The sequence below is a fragment of the Astyanax mexicanus genome, chromosome 14 (genome assembly GCF_023375975.1).
Source record: "Astyanax mexicanus isolate ESR-SI-001 chromosome 14, AstMex3_surface, whole genome shotgun sequence".
In the NCBI taxonomy this organism is placed as follows: Eukaryota; Metazoa; Chordata; class Actinopteri; order Characiformes; family Acestrorhamphidae; genus Astyanax; species Astyanax mexicanus.
Window position 1 is genome coordinate 15,008,245 of NC_064421.1, and position 19,141 is coordinate 15,027,385.

At 37.5% G+C, this 19,141-nt stretch overlaps 1 protein-coding gene across 1 annotated transcript in view; it reads left to right on the plus strand.

The window, feature by feature from the left end:
* The window catches only part of dph6 (diphthamine biosynthesis 6), a 275,116-nt gene that overhangs the window by 93,154 nt on the left and 162,821 nt on the right, over window positions 1-19,141 (plus strand). The window contains exons 3-4 of the mRNA XM_022673073.2: window positions 4,012-4,197; window positions 6,736-6,866. The gene's annotated coding sequence lies outside the window, so the exon portion shown is untranslated. The remainder of the gene's footprint in view (window positions 1-4,011; window positions 4,198-6,735; window positions 6,867-19,141) is intronic.

The following is a 19,141-nucleotide window of genomic DNA, read 5'->3' on the forward strand; positions in this document are numbered from 1 at the left end:
GGGTGTCAATGTGTGCATCATTAGACAGCGCAGAACCTACCAGAGGAAGAGAGAGATTAGGACGATAATGCTTTCATTAGAAAATGATCAATGTTGGCTTTGTCTTGATGTGGAGAAAAAAATAAAAAAAACCCTTCTTTCTATTCGCTTTGATAGAGCCAGTCATCTCGCACATAGAGAGATGTTGAAAGAGGCAGTGGAGATCACCGCCGCTAAGCTAAGTGTCTGAAACACAATGCTGACCATGTGCAGGGTTTCGTTTTATGAAGGCAAACATGAAAGCGTTAATGGCTGTGGGTAACTTTACTGTTTCCAATTTGTATCTCAGCAGGGGGTTTAGCAGTGTGCGGAGGATTACAAAATAAGGTTAAATAGATGGTCGGGGCTTACATTACGTATTTACCTGCAGGAATGACACAAGGGCCCAGAAATGCCACTGGAGTTCTGGCTAAGAAAAAAAGCCACTGATTCTGTGCAGCTGAAAAGCAAGAGGAGTCCATAAACCAGTTGAAGTGTATATAAACATTTTATCAGCCTGGGAGGCCCCATAGAGAGGTTAAGCAGAGTGTGAGCATAGCTCAGTAATGACCAGCCCTCTGTGGGCCGTCTGCACTGACTGGGCCGAGAAATAAAGAATGCATTCATTGGTTCATTCAGGAAAAAGTGGGAATTTAGTTTGTATGGTTTGATATTGCAAATGTATTGATATTATGACATTACAAGACAGTTATGACTGTTGAAGTAGTATAGTACAGGCCTCAGACTAAAATACCTAGTTTGCATGGTTAGCTCTTAGTTGCAAAGTGATTTTGGCTCCTTTAGACATGTGCCACCATGCTTAGCTTTCTGCTTATAGAGGGTTTTGATGCAGATTCTGTCAAACTTTACCTGACCTCTGCTTTATATCACTGACATAACCATGCCATAAACATGTCATAACAGATGGAACATACTCTTATGAGTTAAAACAGTAATTCAAAAGTATTATATTGCTGTTAACCTTATTTTACTGATGGGTAATGTCATATATTTAGAATTAGGTCCTCTCTGGTGAGAATGTGTGATTGCACTGAGCATGTGTAATAGTACATTTATGCTGCAATGCATCTGGGATTTCCAAGTTCAAAGTAGGAAATTTTAATGTTACTGTTAAAATTATTGTACGCACAACACTGTCCAACTTCTACAGTGTCTGTGGTAATGTTTTATGGTGCAAAATGCTTCGTTATTAACTGGAATCACTAGCCATGTTAATCTAGGACAATACTAACAACGATAACCTGGGACATATTTGCCTGGATTCACTAATAACAAAGTCAAAATTTTGAATATATTTAAATGGTAAGCACTAAGCAGCATCTGTTTTGGTAATTTATAATAAAAATCGTTCACTAGAAAGCAATTATGTCCAAGAAACATAGACAATGATTTCTCATTGAATCCATTCTTTGAGGTGCAGCTAAAATAATAATTTGGGAAAAAAAAATCCTGTGTTATGCTCACTGAAAAACAGATACTATAAGAAAAACTATAAGAGGCTAAATCAGTCATTTATATAAACTGTCCAATCTATCAGGTATCTTTTCAAATGTTCACATGTGTTTTGTTTACAAAATAAAAGCTAGTATAGCTCTGAAAATTGTCTGAGAATAGTGACAAGCTGTGTTTTCTCAAACAACAGAGGCAAAAACAAGCGGTAGCAACAAGCTAATTTGCTATAACTTAACAGCTAATTCAACTGTAATATACTACAGTGTGACCACTGTACAATAAAAATCCAAATAATTAAAAATAAAGTGTCTTTTATTTATTTATTTAAAAAAAGAAAAACAATAATAATAAATTATCAGTTTAGCAAGACAACGTTTTATAATCCTGTCAGGACACAGAGCTCTCACTCGCCTTTGTTGCATGCTAGCAGTTCTCTTCAGATGTAGTTCTCAGTTTCTTTGGTTTTATGATGTGTATACAAATGTAAGAATAAGACAAGTGAGTTTGCCACTCTTATATCTCCATATTTGTAGTAGCTTTTATATTATCACCATTAAGAGCACACACTTGCTCAACTAACCAGCATGTAGCACATAAAGACATGTAGCGGAGCCAGGAAAACTCCCTTCTATGTAATACAATAGTTTGTCAAACCTTTACTGAACATTACATTTAACATTCTTAAAACGTTTAATCTGTCAAATGTCTACATGTTTTTATACATTCTGTTAATGTCACCTTAATGTCAATATTAAATGTTTAAATTCCTAGTTTTGGTTACTTTTAAAGTAATGTGAGAAACATTCTAATAACGTTTTATTGCAAACCATTATTATATCAGTGATTTTCAGAAGATTCCTGAAACATTATTTCTGTAACGTTATAGGATAACCTTTCCTAAAGTCATTTTTAAAACATTGCTAAACATTCTTATAACATTCTTTGTTAGGGCAGAACAGACTCTGGTTTTTAAATGAATATATTGCACATTGCATGGATTGTTGCTCTAGCACACTGATAGCAGTTATTAGAATATTTCATCCTTTCTCGACTCTCCACAGGAATACCTGTCTTTTTATTAAAATATATCTGGCTGCTTTAAACACTGTAGCAACTGTCAAAAAAATGCTGTCTACTGGTAATAGTGACACAACACTTTTATTATATCCATATTAATGGAGATAACCTGTCATGACATGTTTATAGCACAGTTATGACAATTATGTAGCAGAATTAAAGTAAAGCTTCACTACAATTTATTTACATACACCAAATAATATTTGTATGTATCTGTTTGTATCTTTTCCATTAATGTATCATTGTGCATATTATACATTTCACTCCAAAAGTCTCTAGACTCTACTTCCACATTATTTCACATTATTGACCCAAATGTTGTCTAAAAATAAACCCTCTTTAATGTTGTAGAGATTTCTCTCCCCTGTTTTTTGTTTAGGAATGTTTACCACACCACTCTGTGAGGTAGTAAATGAAACAAGACAGCGCAGCAAAGCAAACTGATTACAAATTCAATTACTGTGTCTCTGAATTCATTTGAGACGCAGGCGGATATCTGATACACTTTCAACCTCAGAGATCTTTCCTTTAGATAAGAACACTGGATTATAGAGCCTGAGTTGCTGCTAAGACCGGACTCGGCCCTGATGAAACACAAGCTCGGAGAAATTAAAGCACAGATTGCAAATGCGTGATTGTCTAAGAGATAAAGTCTGAAATAGACTTTCAGGTCATTTGCATGTTGGACATTAGTACACCTGTGTGCACTCACACGCAAAGACACACGCGAGAGGATTGCCTCATGGACTGCAGCATGCCTTTCACCAGGCTAAAGCATTAGCTCGGTGAAAATTTACTCTTCATTTGGGAGCATTTCTGTTCTGTCGGCCCATTTATCATGAGTTTTTCACACAATGTGAAGAACAACTATCAGATTCAATTTGTTCCAATAAGCAAAAAGCAACAGCAACGACATAAGCGAGTGTATTTGGCGAAGTTTAACAATTTGATGTGGTTTGATGAGAGTTTGTGGTGATTTAGGAATGAAGTTGGTACAGCTTTAATACTTGTTAAACATATTAGCCTTTTTTTTGTTCTATTGCCAAAAAAAGTAAACTCTGGACAACAGACTTAGCATAGAAACTCAGCTATATTGGAATAGTTATGTAGGAAACTGCTGCATAAATATACATATATTTTTGCCTTATTACTACTTAAATCCTTTTGAATTTTTAAAGCAGACCTGTTCCATACAAAAGTACCCATTTAGTCCACCCTTCTTTAGATTGCACAATTATCTTATCAACCTGCATATCACATTATATAAAGGCTCTCTTTGTCTAGAATTTTCCGGTCCTGGCCCTGCTTTAAAATCATCCTGCTGCTGACTTTATGCTGCAATAGTAGACTTGCAGTAGACGAGTCCGGCAACGTACAAAGATGAGGCGCAGTGCCTGTGTTGACAGGTAAAGTGCTATTACTAATTTATTTCTCTCCTCTTAGTGCTGGCTAAGAGAGGAAGAAGCGGCGGCTAGGAGAGCAGCCTGGATGTCAGTACTGTCAACCCTTCATTTCACCTGTCAGCGTGGTGACTGACGTACAAGCGCTTGTTTGCCCTTCCTGTGGTCTTCTCCTGCGTGTCCTGACAGGCGGAGGGCTCCGGAGCAGCACACTTCGCCTCCTGCAACAGTAGGTCTCTATTCCATACACTCATACACACACACACACCTCAAGAGACATCATTTACTCTATGAAACAAAACCTGCAGATAGACAAAAGAAACTGAAAAAAGTGGTGTTTTTCCGCCATGAGCCGCTTTCTTCTGTGCTGCTGCAGTTATCTGTTAAATTGAAAATACTTTGAAAAGTATGAGTTACAATTAAATGAATCATCTATAATGAAGAGAATTGTTTGGGTAAGACTTACAAAACATTACATAAACATTACTTACATACACAATTAATTGACACATGCACAAGCAATAAATAACAATTTACAAAAATAAAAAAGTCAAAATCACTGTATTTACATATTGTCTTATAAACTAACTTTATAGATTAAACATTATTTAACCGTATAGCTAATTAATGCATTTATAACATGAATCTTATAGTTGCCTTTGTCTGTATAAGACACAGTGAAGAAGTGTATCAGTTCAGTGGATTCTACATAGTGCTGAAAACCTGGTCCATTAATTCATAGCAAAAGTAAAACCATCTCTGATGCAATATATATATATATATATATTTTCTGTATAGTAAAAACGAAATATATTTTATAGTTTATATATATTCTAAAAGGATTCTAAAATCAGCATTAGATATTTTAACATAGAGCTGGAGATGCTATTTAAGTCACAGGTCTACATAGAACCATTGTCTTTACCAAAGAACACCAGACAAACTCTGTTTTATTCCACAGAGTAATTACTGTATGAATAATCAGTGTTGTCTCTGTTAACTGTGTGCACCAAAACAATATAAAAAAAATCATACTAAAAGCATACCCCAAAAATTTATATTTACCCGAATTTACGTAGCTGTTCTACTGCTGGTGCTGTTTTGCTAAAAACACACAACCTGTCTATCATGTACTTGAAGAAGAATTGAGAAAAAACAATGACTGTGTTCCAAAGACTTGGCTGCAGCTAAAGTAGGTGGGTTTCCTGGTTGGCTTGTCCTATGAGGACTATTAGTCTCTCATAGGGTAATAACATTTTATTGGTTGCTTTATAACATTGTCTGTTTAAAATGTGTGATTTTGGCTTGTCTGGATTGTTAGTAAATTGTACACGAGTTATATTTTGAGTTATATTTAGTACACATTGAATTAATCCTGAATTAGCCCTTTAGTTTATCATTTAGCATATGTATGATTTCTCTGTGCCACGACAATATATTTTACATACAAGAGATGTAACAAATTAGGAATATGAATTCATTATTCAGAATAAACATATTATAAATGGACAAAATTTATAAATGGTAGTATATACATATTATAGTAAATAAACACTATCTGTCTGTCTATCTATCTATCTATCTATCTATCTATCTATCTATCTATAATTTGCGACTTCTTTGTTTATTTAACATATAGCACTGTTTGCTGCTGTGCATCCGATGCTGTGCGTGAATACCTCCCTGTAACTTTCTTTCCTGTCTTCTTTTCTTGATTCTGCCTGATTTATATCCTATCATTTTAGTTAATATACGGGCAGAGCTGACTAGCTCAATGTTCCACATGGATATCAGATCAGGCAGGAAACTTTCAAGAAAACATTCAGTAATTAGTATACATGAATACATTTCAAATTTGAATTGATGTGTACAGGCACAGGACAGGCATACAGATAAGGATGTTTTCACCAGCAAAGAGATCTACAGTAGATCTTGGTACACCATATATACCGTGTCTACAGACAAGATTATATATAAAAATATATTCAGTTTATCTCAAAAAAATCAGTAAGAAATTAATGTTCTTAGCCTTAAATACTTTTACACAGTACTGTACATAGTAATGCATCTGTGTGATAGGAACTGGTATGTATTCAACACATATATGTGTGTGTGTATGTGTGTGTGTGTGTGTGTGTGTGTGTGTGTGAATGATGCACCTCTGAAAGAGCTCAGTTTTCACAGTTTCCTACTGTTTTAAATCCAAAGCGAGCTTTAATGATTAAAGCAGACAAACACCCATTTCTTTTCAGTGTCAGAAAAGCGTACACTAAATTGCACCCAGAAGGTGCTCGAACTGAAAACATCATACTAACAATTTGGAGCTGTCTACCATCTGGAGATGTCTCACAGCAACGTCTGAGAAAAGTGGATGATCTTAGTTTCCATAAGCGGCGTGAGAAGAGATTTCCTATTTGAACTACATAGATTTTTGGTGTATGGCAATCTGGCATGACCCGATTCACATTCTTTCAGCACACAGTCATGCTCTTTATGTTGCTTTTACTTTCTCAGTATGCTTGTGTTTTTCTTTTTTTTCAGGCAACTTTTTTCATTAAACATTGATGTAGTTGGATGTGATTATAGAGATATAGCATTCTGTAATCAGCGTTGCAGGGCTGGGTTGGAGTTTTATGGGTTTGTGTGTGTGTGTTGTAGGTGTGTGTATTGGGCTGCTGCTGCTGCTGCTGGTGGTGGTGGTGGAGGGAGAGGGGTGTGTGCTGCTCCTCTCTGGATATTTCATCACAATAAGCCTTTGTATTGGCAGAGGTCTCTCTCCTCCGGCTCTGCTGTCAGCCTTTGATCACAGCGAGGCCCTGTGTTTCGGCACTCAGGTGGACGACAACACCTCTCCCGCCCCGGCGTGGAATCCTTCCTGCCCTTGCCAGGTGACAGCAGGTGAGAAAATAGCCGTGTTTTAGACGTGAGGCTGGATGAGACCTGCCTACAATGGGCCCGCATATTCAGCCTGTACGGGTTAGTGATGCTCAGCTGATAAGTGAGCCAGGGGTCAGCTCACATGCTGAAAAGGGCAGCACCTCAAAGAGGCGTCAGGTACTGCCCACCCTCGTGCTCTGCCATGCTGACACTTAGGGCTTGGCGAAATCTATACTATCTTAATATGCCCTAAAGAAATGTACATACACAATATGATATCATTGAAAAACACTTTATTAAATATATTGTTAATATACCAGCATTTAATTGTAACACTAAAAGCACAATGCATTTAAACAGCAGAGAGTTAGAGGCAGTTTCACAGACCGGGATTAGACCTAGTCTTGGACTACATCGCATTTACAATTTTAATTGTCCATTGAATGGTCTTAATCTTTGTGTGTAAAACGACACTTAAAGCAACAGTCTGTACATTTTAAGAATTTGGGGATTTAGAGACCTCTCTGCTGAGAATGTGTAATTGCACAGAGCATGCGTGGAAGAGTACTTTTAAAGCTGGTGAAATAAAAATTTATGAAATTCTGTGTTTTTGAGTATATTATTTTGTAAATTTTGTTATTTTATAAATTAATGAAATACTGTCAACATATAGAAACCAATACATCCAGTGAATCCACCAGACCATTTTTTTTAAATAATTAATTTATTAGGTGTTAAAAGGATTGTCATGCCAGAACACTGATACCTTTAATTACAAGATTCTCTGCTTTCCCAACTCAGGAACACTTTGATTGTTTTAAGCTTAAAAGAGTCTTATAAACTGTTATCTTATTGTTTTCATTTGGTGTTATTTTATATATATATTTTAATAATATAAATACAAGAATATTGCACTATTTTCACACAAACAAACCATGCATTCCCAGCTTTTTTAAAATTCTTATGGACACAGATTATACCTTGCATAATTTAATATATTCAATATGTTACATCTATTTGTATAGATGGGTGTCATATAGAAAAATATAAAAATATAACCATAGCCATGTTGTTTGTTTTTTGTCTGGAAGAGTGAAAGTGCCTTTGGAAAAGAACTTTATTTTATACCTGCTGTGTGTAAAAAAAATAACCGTAAAAAACTCTCAGCCACTCTGAGACTCCCTGCTCGCTATGGGGCTCCAATTGTCCCCTTCTAAGCTTACCTGCCTGTGCAGCTCCCTGTGCCTCTCTAATTGAATTCAGGTCCCGCTATAATTGTGTTTGAAAACCTTTATTTTTCAATGTCGTCTCACTCTGAGTAAACACTGCACCTCCAATTAAATAGCCTTCGCTTTATCTCAGGCCTGCGTTTTACCTTTATTCACTTATTTTTCTCCTTCTTTTCTATTGATCCACACTTCTGCCAGCCCCCTTTCCCCCTTTACCATCAAAACCCCCTCCACAAGCCCCCCCTCCCCTCGATCTCTCTCCCCACTGTACCCAGCATGCTCGCTCCGTACCCCGATTCTGCAGGAGGAAGTGTCCCGCTCTCCGCTTGGCGCTCCTGGCCAACCTTAAACGCCTCCAAACCCTTCTGTCGATAATATTGATGTAATGCGTGGGCATTTTTGAGTGATCCGGCTGTCAGGGGGACTAATGACAACGGGTTGGAGGGGGGCGGTGATTGAATCAGGCCCGCTCATAGCCGGACGGCACGCAGCCAGCAGAGCCAGTCATTGATAAAGTGTCAGAGACTTCAGCTGTTTGATTAGCCCTTCCACTAATGCCATGCTAAGCAGAAACATTACTCTGCCCCCGCTAGCGATGGGGAAAGGGAGAAGGGGTGGGGGGGAGGCAGGGAGAAAAATATACTCTACAGGGAAATTAACCAATGCGGATGAAATGGTGTACCAAGGAAATTCTTGGATAAATTAACAACGCAATTACATTACATGACACGCCGCAAGATGGATGAGGAAAACTTGGCCGGTATTATGTTCTGTTTTCCAAATTGCAATTTATTTGAGGGCTTTAATGGATGCCGTATTAAAACATCTTGGGCCCCGGTCAGGTTTCATTGTGTGTCACCCAACCATGATTGATGACCCCCTCTTCCCCGCCTTTTCGCCGTCCTTCCTCCCCCCCACGCGCCTCCCCTCTCTGCATTCTCTGCAGATTTGCAGGGAATTTTAAACATTAGCTACATTTATATGGATGCAGGAGTAAGCAATTGATTTTCTTATCACTTAATTTCCCTTCTCGCTGCTGCAGAGAGCTGATAAATTTCAGAGCACTTGCTTCTCGCTTATAGTATCTATCAATAATGCCATTTGTCTTGGATCACATCTGGAGACTCTCTCTCTCCCCTCTCTCTCTCTCTCTTTCTCTCTCTCTCTCTTTCTCTTTCTCTGATCAAAACTGTCTTTTCCTGTTCCGTAATCTTTTGTTCTGGTCACAGTGATAGCGTCTTATTTCGTTCTGCAGTGTTCTCTCTCTGATGAAAATGCTTCCGCAACTATATTTATTCCTGTAACAAATGCATTAGTGCATCAGGAACATCTGGAAGTCATCCTGCTTGAGCTTAAAGTGTTATGGCAATAACAGAGCTATTGGATTTTACCATTCATAATTACTCACAGGGCATTCCCAAACCACACGGTCCTGCTTTGAACTCCGGAAAAACAAGCTTTGGACAGTGAGACTGGATGAGCTAATGTTGAGTGGGATTGATAGAATTTTATTATACAGTTACATTTTAAATTATATTTTATTATTTAAATGTACACCATTACTGCTTTTCTAAATACAAACTAAAATATTTAAAACGAATTATTCTAGATTTTCTATTCCATATATACTGTCCATTTATTAGCAGATACAGGGAAAATATTGGATATTGGTACTGGCAGAGGTTACTCTAAACAAAATTTCCATTCTTATTCCCATTTTTTCCAAAAAAGCTAATATACTGTAATAAGTTAGTTTTAACATATTAACAAAATTATTTCACTGAATGCCTGTAGTAATACAATTTCACAACAGGACTTTCACAACTACACTCTGAGTTAGTTTTTAAGACTGGAAATAACCCTAGTCATAGATTAAAAGGAAAATCTCCTTTTAAAATGCTCTGTAGTCCAAAACAAGGCTAAGTCCTGTCTAGAAAAATCTAAATCTAAATTATTTATTTAACATTTAGTTATTTGGTAATCTAGATAGTTGTAAGTTGTTATTTATGAATTTCATTTGAATTTATTTTAAACTATGCTTTAAAAAAAAACAATCTGAAGTACACTACAGATTAAATACAGGGTTACATAAATACAAGTTACATATAGTGCTAAAAAGTGACACCAAAGATTTAATTTTACTACACACTACATGGAAATGACTAATACACAACATTTAGTACATTATACACTGAATACCCTGTGCAGTACTGTACTGTATAATAACAATAAAATGTACAACAATACTCTCACATACTCTTTATATACTTTATTTTGAATGGTTTATTATATGGTTACAGCTACAGCTCTGGAAAAAAATGAGAGACCACTTAAAAATGATGAAAAATGAAAAACCTTATCAAACCAAGCTGAACTGCTTGAATTTTTGCACCAGGAGTGGCATAAAGTTATCCAAAAGCAGTGTGTAAACTGTGATTAAAAACCAGGGTTATTCCACCAAATATTGATTTCTGAACTCCTAAAACTTGAATATGAAAATAAACTTGTTTTCTTTGCATTATTTAAGGTCCGAAAGCTCTGCATCTTTTTTATTATTTCAGCCATTTTTCATTTTCTGCAAATAAATGCTCTAAATGAGAATATTTTTATTTGGAATTTGAGAGAAATGTTGTCTGTAGTTTATAGAATAAAACAACAATGTTCATTTTACTTAAACATATATCTATAAATAGTTTTTTATTACACATTTTGTTTTACATTTTTTATTTTTTGCTTGTTTTGTTTTAATTGATTTATCTATTCATCTATATTTAAGTTGAACTAGTCTGAAATGAAGGAAGTTCCAAATACCAACAAACAAACATAAATATATAAATATAATCATTTATTTTATTATTTATGTTATTTTATTTTTTGCTTTTTGTCTAAAAATAAGGGCACTAAACTGGAGCTTAATCTTGTTGAGACACAGTTACTGTATTCTCACATTCGACTCATGTTTACTGTAAAATGCAACATTTTTCATGAAGTACATTTCACTAGAAAAGCCCTTAATGTTAGTTTTACTGTTTGCATGAGGACATTCAATTTCAACACAGTTTCAACACAGACAACTCCTAGGCTATGTTGTTTCAATCTGTGCTAGTACTACTTCTACGAGTACTGTGGTAAATCTAATCCTAGGTAAACCACAGGTAGCAGTAGCGTTGCGAGCAGAAATCCTGCTCTGTATTGCTCACCCCACTTTCAGTGAGGCGCTGACTGGAAGATGGCACCTCTCAGTGGGAAAGGTTAATAACATTCAGAATTAATCAGCACTGCATACACCCCCAGAATTACATCAGCTCCTCTACAACCTATCGGCCATTCACAGGTGTGTGTGTGTGTGTGTGTGTGTGTTTGTGTGTGAGGGAGAGAGAGTGTGCGTGTGTGGATGTGTGTGTGTGAGGGAGAGAGAGTGTGCGTGTGTGGATGTGTGTGTAAGTGTCTAAACGGATGAATAATAAATGAGGCCTCTGTGATGAGACCTGTGTTCTGTAATGTAGTCATCGTGGATTACATTTCCCATAATAGAACTTTAAGAACAACCAAGGAAGATTCTCAAACCAAGGAACCAGTACCATGTCCCATGACTTTTGCCATATCCCATGAAAGCTAAAGCTAAATGCTGCATTAATTTCTGCCTCACTTCTGAGTCTTAGAGTATGTTTGTATAGACAATTCTAGCCAAAGGCTGCTGATCACGGTCATTACCACCCACTAGGGCTGCCCGATATATCGTTTAAGCATCATCATCGCGATGTGCGCATGCACAATGTCACTTAAGGCAATTAAATCAAACACGTCATGTTGCAATGTTTTGATTCTAGACGTAGTAGAAGTAGATACACAGCGTTGTCTCTGTGTCTGTGTGAATGACAGGCTGCTGCTGCCTGGGGAAGCACGAGAGGAAGGGGGAGCATGAGGGCTGGGGGGTTGAGGTGCAGGAGTAAACACAAGGTAACCGCATGGCCTCCATCCACACGGTTGGGCACGTGCTTGTAAACGCATGTGTTGAAAGCTGTGCACTTCAGTCCAGCACAGTTTTGCACAGATATTTCCAGTTACAGCTGAATTCACGCTTTTAATCCCAGAATAAATGTTCTTATTTACCTTTTAAAAAGCCATTTAAATGCATGATTACAGTTGTTTTGCTGTTTTCCTCGGGTTTTGATTGCTCGGCGCTGACTCAAAGCTCTTGATCGGCCCGCACGTGAGACAGCGCACGGGTGGGGGCGGGGCTAGTGACGTCATAGGCCCTGCATTGTTTAATATTGAGATATATATAATTTGCAATGTGTGTTTTTTTTTTTCCAATATTGTGCAGCCCTACCACCCACTGTGCTGCTGTTCACTGTGGATGATAATGTATTTTTCCTACACACAAGGCACTGAGGTTTGATGAATGATCAGGTTTTCAGATCCTACAGAAATGGAGATGGAACTCATATCAGGCCTCCAACTTCATTACATTACATTACATTACATTACATTTGGCAGACGCTTTTGTCCAAAGCGACTTACAATAGTCAAGTACAATGTAAAATAAGTTTAAAGGTAAAACATCTTTGGATAGGTCAAAGGGGAATAATAGGATAGAGGAGTGAAGGAGAGGAAGAAGGAAATGAGGTTAGAAGTAGTTAGTGTGTTAGAGGTGTTAAGAGAGTAAGTGCTCTTTGAAGAGCTCTGTCTTCAGGAGTTTCTTAAAGATAGCGAGAGATTCTCCTGATCTGGTAGTGGAAGGTAGTTTGTTCCACCATTGGGGAACTCTGTATGAGAACAGTCTGGATTGCTTTGTGTGAATGTTTGGCAAAGCGAGGCGACGTTCATTGGAGGAGCGCAGCGGCCGGGAGGTAGCGTAAGCTTTCAGGAGCGAGTGCAGGTAGGAAGGAGCCTGTTCTGTCATCACCTTGTAGGCGATTGTAAGAGCTTTGAATTTGATGCGAGCATCAACTGGTAGCCAATGGAGCTCAATGAGCAGCGGGGTGACATGTGCCCGTTTTGGCTGGCTGAAGACCAGACGTGCTGCTGCGTTCTGGATCATCTGGAGTGGTTTTACTACACAGGCCGGGAGGCCAGTTAGTACGGCATTGCAGTAGTCGAGGCGTGAGATGACGACCGCTTGCACCAGGAGTTGGGTGGCCTGTTGCGTCAAGAACGGTCTAATTTTTCGGATGTTACAGAGCGCAAAGCGGCAGGACCGAGCAACTGAGGCCAAATGGTGCGTGAAGGAGAGTTGGTCATCAACCAGAACACCCAGGTTCCTAGCAACCTTTGTCGGTGAGAGAGAGAGAGAGTCGATACTTATAGAGAAGTTGTGTTGAAAAGATGGTTTTGCTGGTATAACCAGAAGTTCAGTCTTTGAGAGATTTAATTGAAGGTGATGCTCCTTCATCCATGAGGATATGTCAGAGAGACACTGCGATATCCGTGCAGAGATTGAGTGATCTTCAGGTGAGAACGACAGGTATAGCTGGGTGTCATCAGCAAAGCAATGGTAGGAAAATCCGTGTGAGCGGACAACCTGACCAAGAGAGTTGGTGTATATGGAGAAGAGAAGGGGTCCCAGTACCGAACCTTGGGGAACCCCAGTGGATAAGGAGCGGGCTGAGGACAGCTGTCCTTGCCACGACACCTTGAACGAGCGCCCAGTGAGGTACGATCTGAACCATGACAGCACATTGTCTGCGATCCCCATGTTTGAGAGTATAGTTAGGAGGAAGTCATGGTTGACTGTGTCAAATGCGGCCGAGAGGTCCAGCAGACCTCAGATAATACATGTCCCTTTGCCATGAGTCCACTGGAAAGATTTCAAACCCATCTCAGAACTTATACAGGCGTGTGTGTTTGTGTGTTTGTATATGGAGGGAGGTTGTTGTTTCCAAACGATCCCCTGAGGTATCCCTTCATGATCCTTAATGATACTGCTATCCCATGACTTTTGGCTCTGTCCATGTGTAGCAACAGTGTATGGAAGCTGCATAGAGTAGAATAGGCAGACTAAAATAAGGATTGGAAATGGAACTGGAACTGGAAGTAGTTGGCTTCTGCTTTTTGACACATAGCAGAAGATATTCTTAGGACGTAAATTGTTCAATACCTCTGCAAATTGCACAAATAATAGCTTGATTATAATCTTTAGACAGCAAGCATGAAGCTACTCCAAAATGCAGCCCCATGACATTCCGCGTTGTGCCTTTTCACATTGGAATGCGGTGATTGTGAGCTTGAGGACATAATTTTATTCAAATGCAGTGTTTATTTACAGTGCTGGATAAGGATGGGGTGTTCTCATGCTTAATTTGGGGAGGTTTCAGCACGGCTCTCCAGTTTCCCAGGTTCTGGAAGTTGTGGAATGAGAGGGAAAGAGAAGTTGCTTTTGGAAGCCGAACAGCTTTTAGAGGCTTTGTCTAAACAAAGTTTGGGGTTTGTAAATAGCGGAGGTTATCTGGCCATCACTGCGTCCAGATGGTTTGTGAGGCAGACCACCTGCTATGGGAATGCCTTCACTCACTCACTGACTCACTCACTGACTCTCTCTCTTTTCTCTCTTCTCTCTTTTTCTCACTCTCTCTCTCATTCTTGTTTTCTCTGCTGTTTATCTCTGTCAGAATCAAGTTAATTGAAAGTAAGTTCTGAATTTCTTTTTTTTCCTTTATTTTCCTCTGTTTGCCTCTATGTGTCATTTTTCTCTTAGATTCTCTTTTTCTGTGTGTATCTGTTTATTAATGTTTCTCTATTGTTTTTCGGTCACTCTCTCTCTTGTTTCTCTCTGTCTATTTCTTATTTTTGCACTTCCCTTTTTATAGCTTTATATAAAGCTATATTTATATTTGTAATTGTCTTTCTGTTTTACTCTGTTACTTTCTCTATTGTATCTGTTTTGTCTATAAGATTCTTTATAGTCTTATAAAGACTTATCTATCCATCCATCCATCCATCCATCCCTCCATACATACATCCATCTTTATTAATCTACATTTTAGAAAGCATATCTCCCAAAGTCTTGCTCCCACACTGAGCGTGATATAAGTTTATTCTCCTAGCCCATTATTTAGCTGTTTTCAGAACCCGCTAGTGTGATCAGACGCATTCAACAGATAATAAAATACTAATTAAAATATACTAAATTATTAATTACATATTTTAGTATATTGTGAATTAGAAATTTGTACTTGTGTACACAAGTCTTTTCAGTGACTGAAAAACATGCACATAGTGATTCCATTCCCCTTCTATTCTGTAGAAATGTTGCCAAAGTTGTCAGCCATGTTGTCATTTGTTTGGCACACCCATTCCCCTACATCAAGAGTCTCAGACTGCCTTCATTGAGTTTACAGCAAACACTACAGGACCAGAAACAAAGCATTTTTTTTTCACTGGATATCCTGCTTGTCCAGTAAGTGTAATTCTGAAAAAGTTAAATGGCAGTTCATGCATTTTATTATAAAATAATTTACATTTGCGTCAAATTACAGTACCAGAGCTGAGCTCTATTTGCTATGCTTACCACGAAGAAGAACTGATTCTACCTCCAAGCCAAAACCATAACTAGAACCATTTCTTGTTAAGAGTCTACTGTGGGTTTTATGTAAAACAATCTAAACATGTCAAAATCAGCCTCCTGTCAGAATCTTCTCCCATGTGTACGAGCCGCTCCTTGACCCTTTACATCAGTCGAGCCTCTCTGATTGTTTAAAGCAGCCGTTCTGATCTGCCATTAGCCAGTGGGCTGTTTTGACATTGCTCTTTGATCAATAGAGCCCACGTTTTGTGGTTGAACTGACACCCGTTGGCCATCACCACTTAAGAGGTCATATGAAGACTCTCTGTGAATCAAATCACCTAGCCTTTTATTCGCCCTCATCTTTCCTGACACGTGTTGGACAACACTGACCACAGCAATGGCTGCCTCCCTTTGATGAACCAGTCCTGGAGTGTATGTTTACATGGGCCTGTCTGTCATTTATGGTACATGTTGCCTTTGATGGCACTGTAGAGCCACACTAATAGATTACATCACCCTGGAAGGCGGCCATATTTTTTGGCACGGTGGTGTAGACATCTTCAGCCAGGCTTGTGGTCAGCTTGGATTGTAATCATTGTTTGCTGTGAGGCTCAGCAGAAGAAGCAGTGGCAGCAGCAAAGCTTTATGTAAGCAATATTACTGAATATTTTACTGTCTCAAAAAAAAGTTTTGAATTGCTTTCTGTGCTCAATTTCATCCTAAACTAGATCTATACTGTCTATAATTAATATAATAACAATAAATTAGCTTTACCATCAGCTTCATAATAACAATTTAATTTAATGTAAATATATTTGTGCAAAAACAGAACAAATCTGACATTATTCAGCATATTGTTGCTGTCATATTAAATTAAATTATTAGTTATATTAACACATTTATGCCTAAAAAACTGCTATAAACATAGTAGGGTAAGGGCAAATTTCACAGAGGTTATGACTGGTCTAGAGTCGGGGGGGGGGGGAGCTTGCTGTTTTAGTATGTGAGGGTAAGCTACAAAAGTGAACAAATGTTAGAGTATTCAAATCAATAATTTTTACATTTAAAAAAACTTAAAAACTACAGTAATGCAGTAAAAACTGAAATGCTCATGTAGTAATAATTGCTGCTGGGTAAAAGTTTTATATTTTCTATGCATTGAAACATATGATGGGTAACTATGCTCTAAGTCCTAACTAAGTCATTTTGTAACTAAGTATTTTTTGGTGGTTTGCTTTCTTCTACATCTTTCTACTGTCTACTCTAAATATAGAATAAAATTCATTATTTAGTATTCAATATTGTTCCAAATAACAATTACATATTTTGCATGTAGCACTTTAGCAACATCGCAAAGGATATTTTCGCAAAGCAGCTTTAACATCTGTACATGTGCATGCAAAATGCCATTTCTGGATTCATACAGTGTAAATTAAATATATAGTTTGACCCTCATACTTATAAGCAAGTTACGAACCCAACCAAGAAAAGCAAAATTCAAACAGAGATGAAAAGAGAATGTTACAAAGTAACCAATGCTATAAGGACATTGTTTTCTCAAGTTTTCTTCAAGTACAGACAGATAGAAAGTGTGTATTTGAAAAAAACAGCATCACCAGTAAAAGGGAGCACTTTTAGTGAATTGTCAGTTTTTCATTAAATATCTTCCTGAAAATGCTATGAATTTACACTATTAGTCCTCGTTTTAGTGTTCCTCTACACATTTTATTATATATTGTTGATCCCAAAGCAGCAGTACAGAGATTGCAAATAGCAAAACAAATTTCTATTTTTTCCACTAAATGACATTTTTTTTATATGGTAGTTAGTATTTAATTTGTGTCAGAAAATAACCAATATACCAAAGTAAATGATCCAAAATGAGTTAAAATACACTTTTCACATTTATTTTCATTGAAAGTCAGGAAGGCTTTTTCTTCTCCTGTAAAGTTGCCATTATTGAGATACAAAGTGTTTGTGTGACAGAAATGTCTGTTATTAAATGTTATAAATGTAGTCCTCACTACTATATTACAAATAACATCATTTTGTTTTTATCTTGGTTTAACGTCTTACTGTAACCACTTACCAATATTTTTCAATCAAAGTATTTTTTTATTAAAATACTAGATTTAAATTATTTAAATTAAAATTATACAAAATTACTCTTTCCACATGGTTTATTAACCACATTACATGTATAGATAAGCTTAAATAGCTTTAATGGGTCAAAATCGTAATATTTTTATTGCTTCTTATTTTTTGTTATGGCAGTGATGATGTGTGTTTAGGGAAGCAGATGAAAAGACTGTTAGAAAGATCTGTTAAAAAAGAAAAATGACACAGAAGGTCATCAGTGATGGTGCAGGAAGTTCAGCAGGCGCTGGCTGCTCACAGTCGCCACCAGCCTCTCTCTCTCTCCCTCTCTCTCTCTCTCTCTCTCTCTCTCCCTCTCTCTCGTCCTCTCCCTCTCCCCATCCCACAGCCTTAATTAAACCTGAAAGGTTACAAAAGGTAGCAGCAAATAACAAGGCCACACATTACATTTAAGTCGCCTGCTCTCCTTACACGCACTTAATAATTCATGCTATCAGAGAGTCTACAAGGAAGTGGGGACTGTGTCTCTGGCTGCCACAGACAGGATCATCTGTCCCCCTGATTCAATTTAAGTCAGGACGTGTGCGCAGCAATGCCTTCCCACCCAGCCGGAGAAATAAATATGATTATGCTTAATGGAGTTTAAGGTTACTCATCCTCATATTCCCCAGCCACCTTCTTGTGTGACCAGCGTGACATACAAGAGCACAGAAGCCCTAGTGTCCCTCAGAGGGTAAATCTAGCACCACTGATACTACTGAGTCTAGGATCTAGACCAGACCTGAAATCATTAGACCTGCTTTTGGGTAAAGAAAAAATATAGCTGTTCTTTTTGCTGTGCATTCGGTTAGTTAAAAAAAAAAACGCAAAAGAAAAAACAAAAACAATATTCCGTTCATCCGTTCATCATTATTATAGCATTTTAAGAAACAATAAAAAACAAAAATACAAATTATTAACAATTATTAAATTTGTATCTTAAACATATGAATATAATTAGACATAAAGTCAATTCAGACAGTTAAGCTATAGGTTTTTTTTTAGGTTTTTTTTTGCGGAGCTCTTGCTATAAATCCACAAAAAATGTACCCTATATATACAATATATAACAATACAAGCTTCCCCTTTTTTATAGAAATGTCATTTGCCCAGTATCTTGTATGTAAGTCGAACTATTGCTGTTGCCCCGGCACTGTTTACAGATTTCTATCAGTGTTTACATATTATAACACCCGCAGTGCGCTCTCTCTCTCTCTCTCTCTCTCTCTCTCTCAGTCAGCAGTGGATGATTTTGTCTCTTATCTATCTGCAGTAGATGGTGTGATTTAGTGTGCTCAGTCTCTCACTGGGAAACCTAAAGAATTTTCAGTTTACAAAGAATTTACCATCATTCTACTCAGTGAATAATTCAATTGTATTTAATTCCTTATGCAAGTTAAATACTTCAATGGAAACAGTATGCA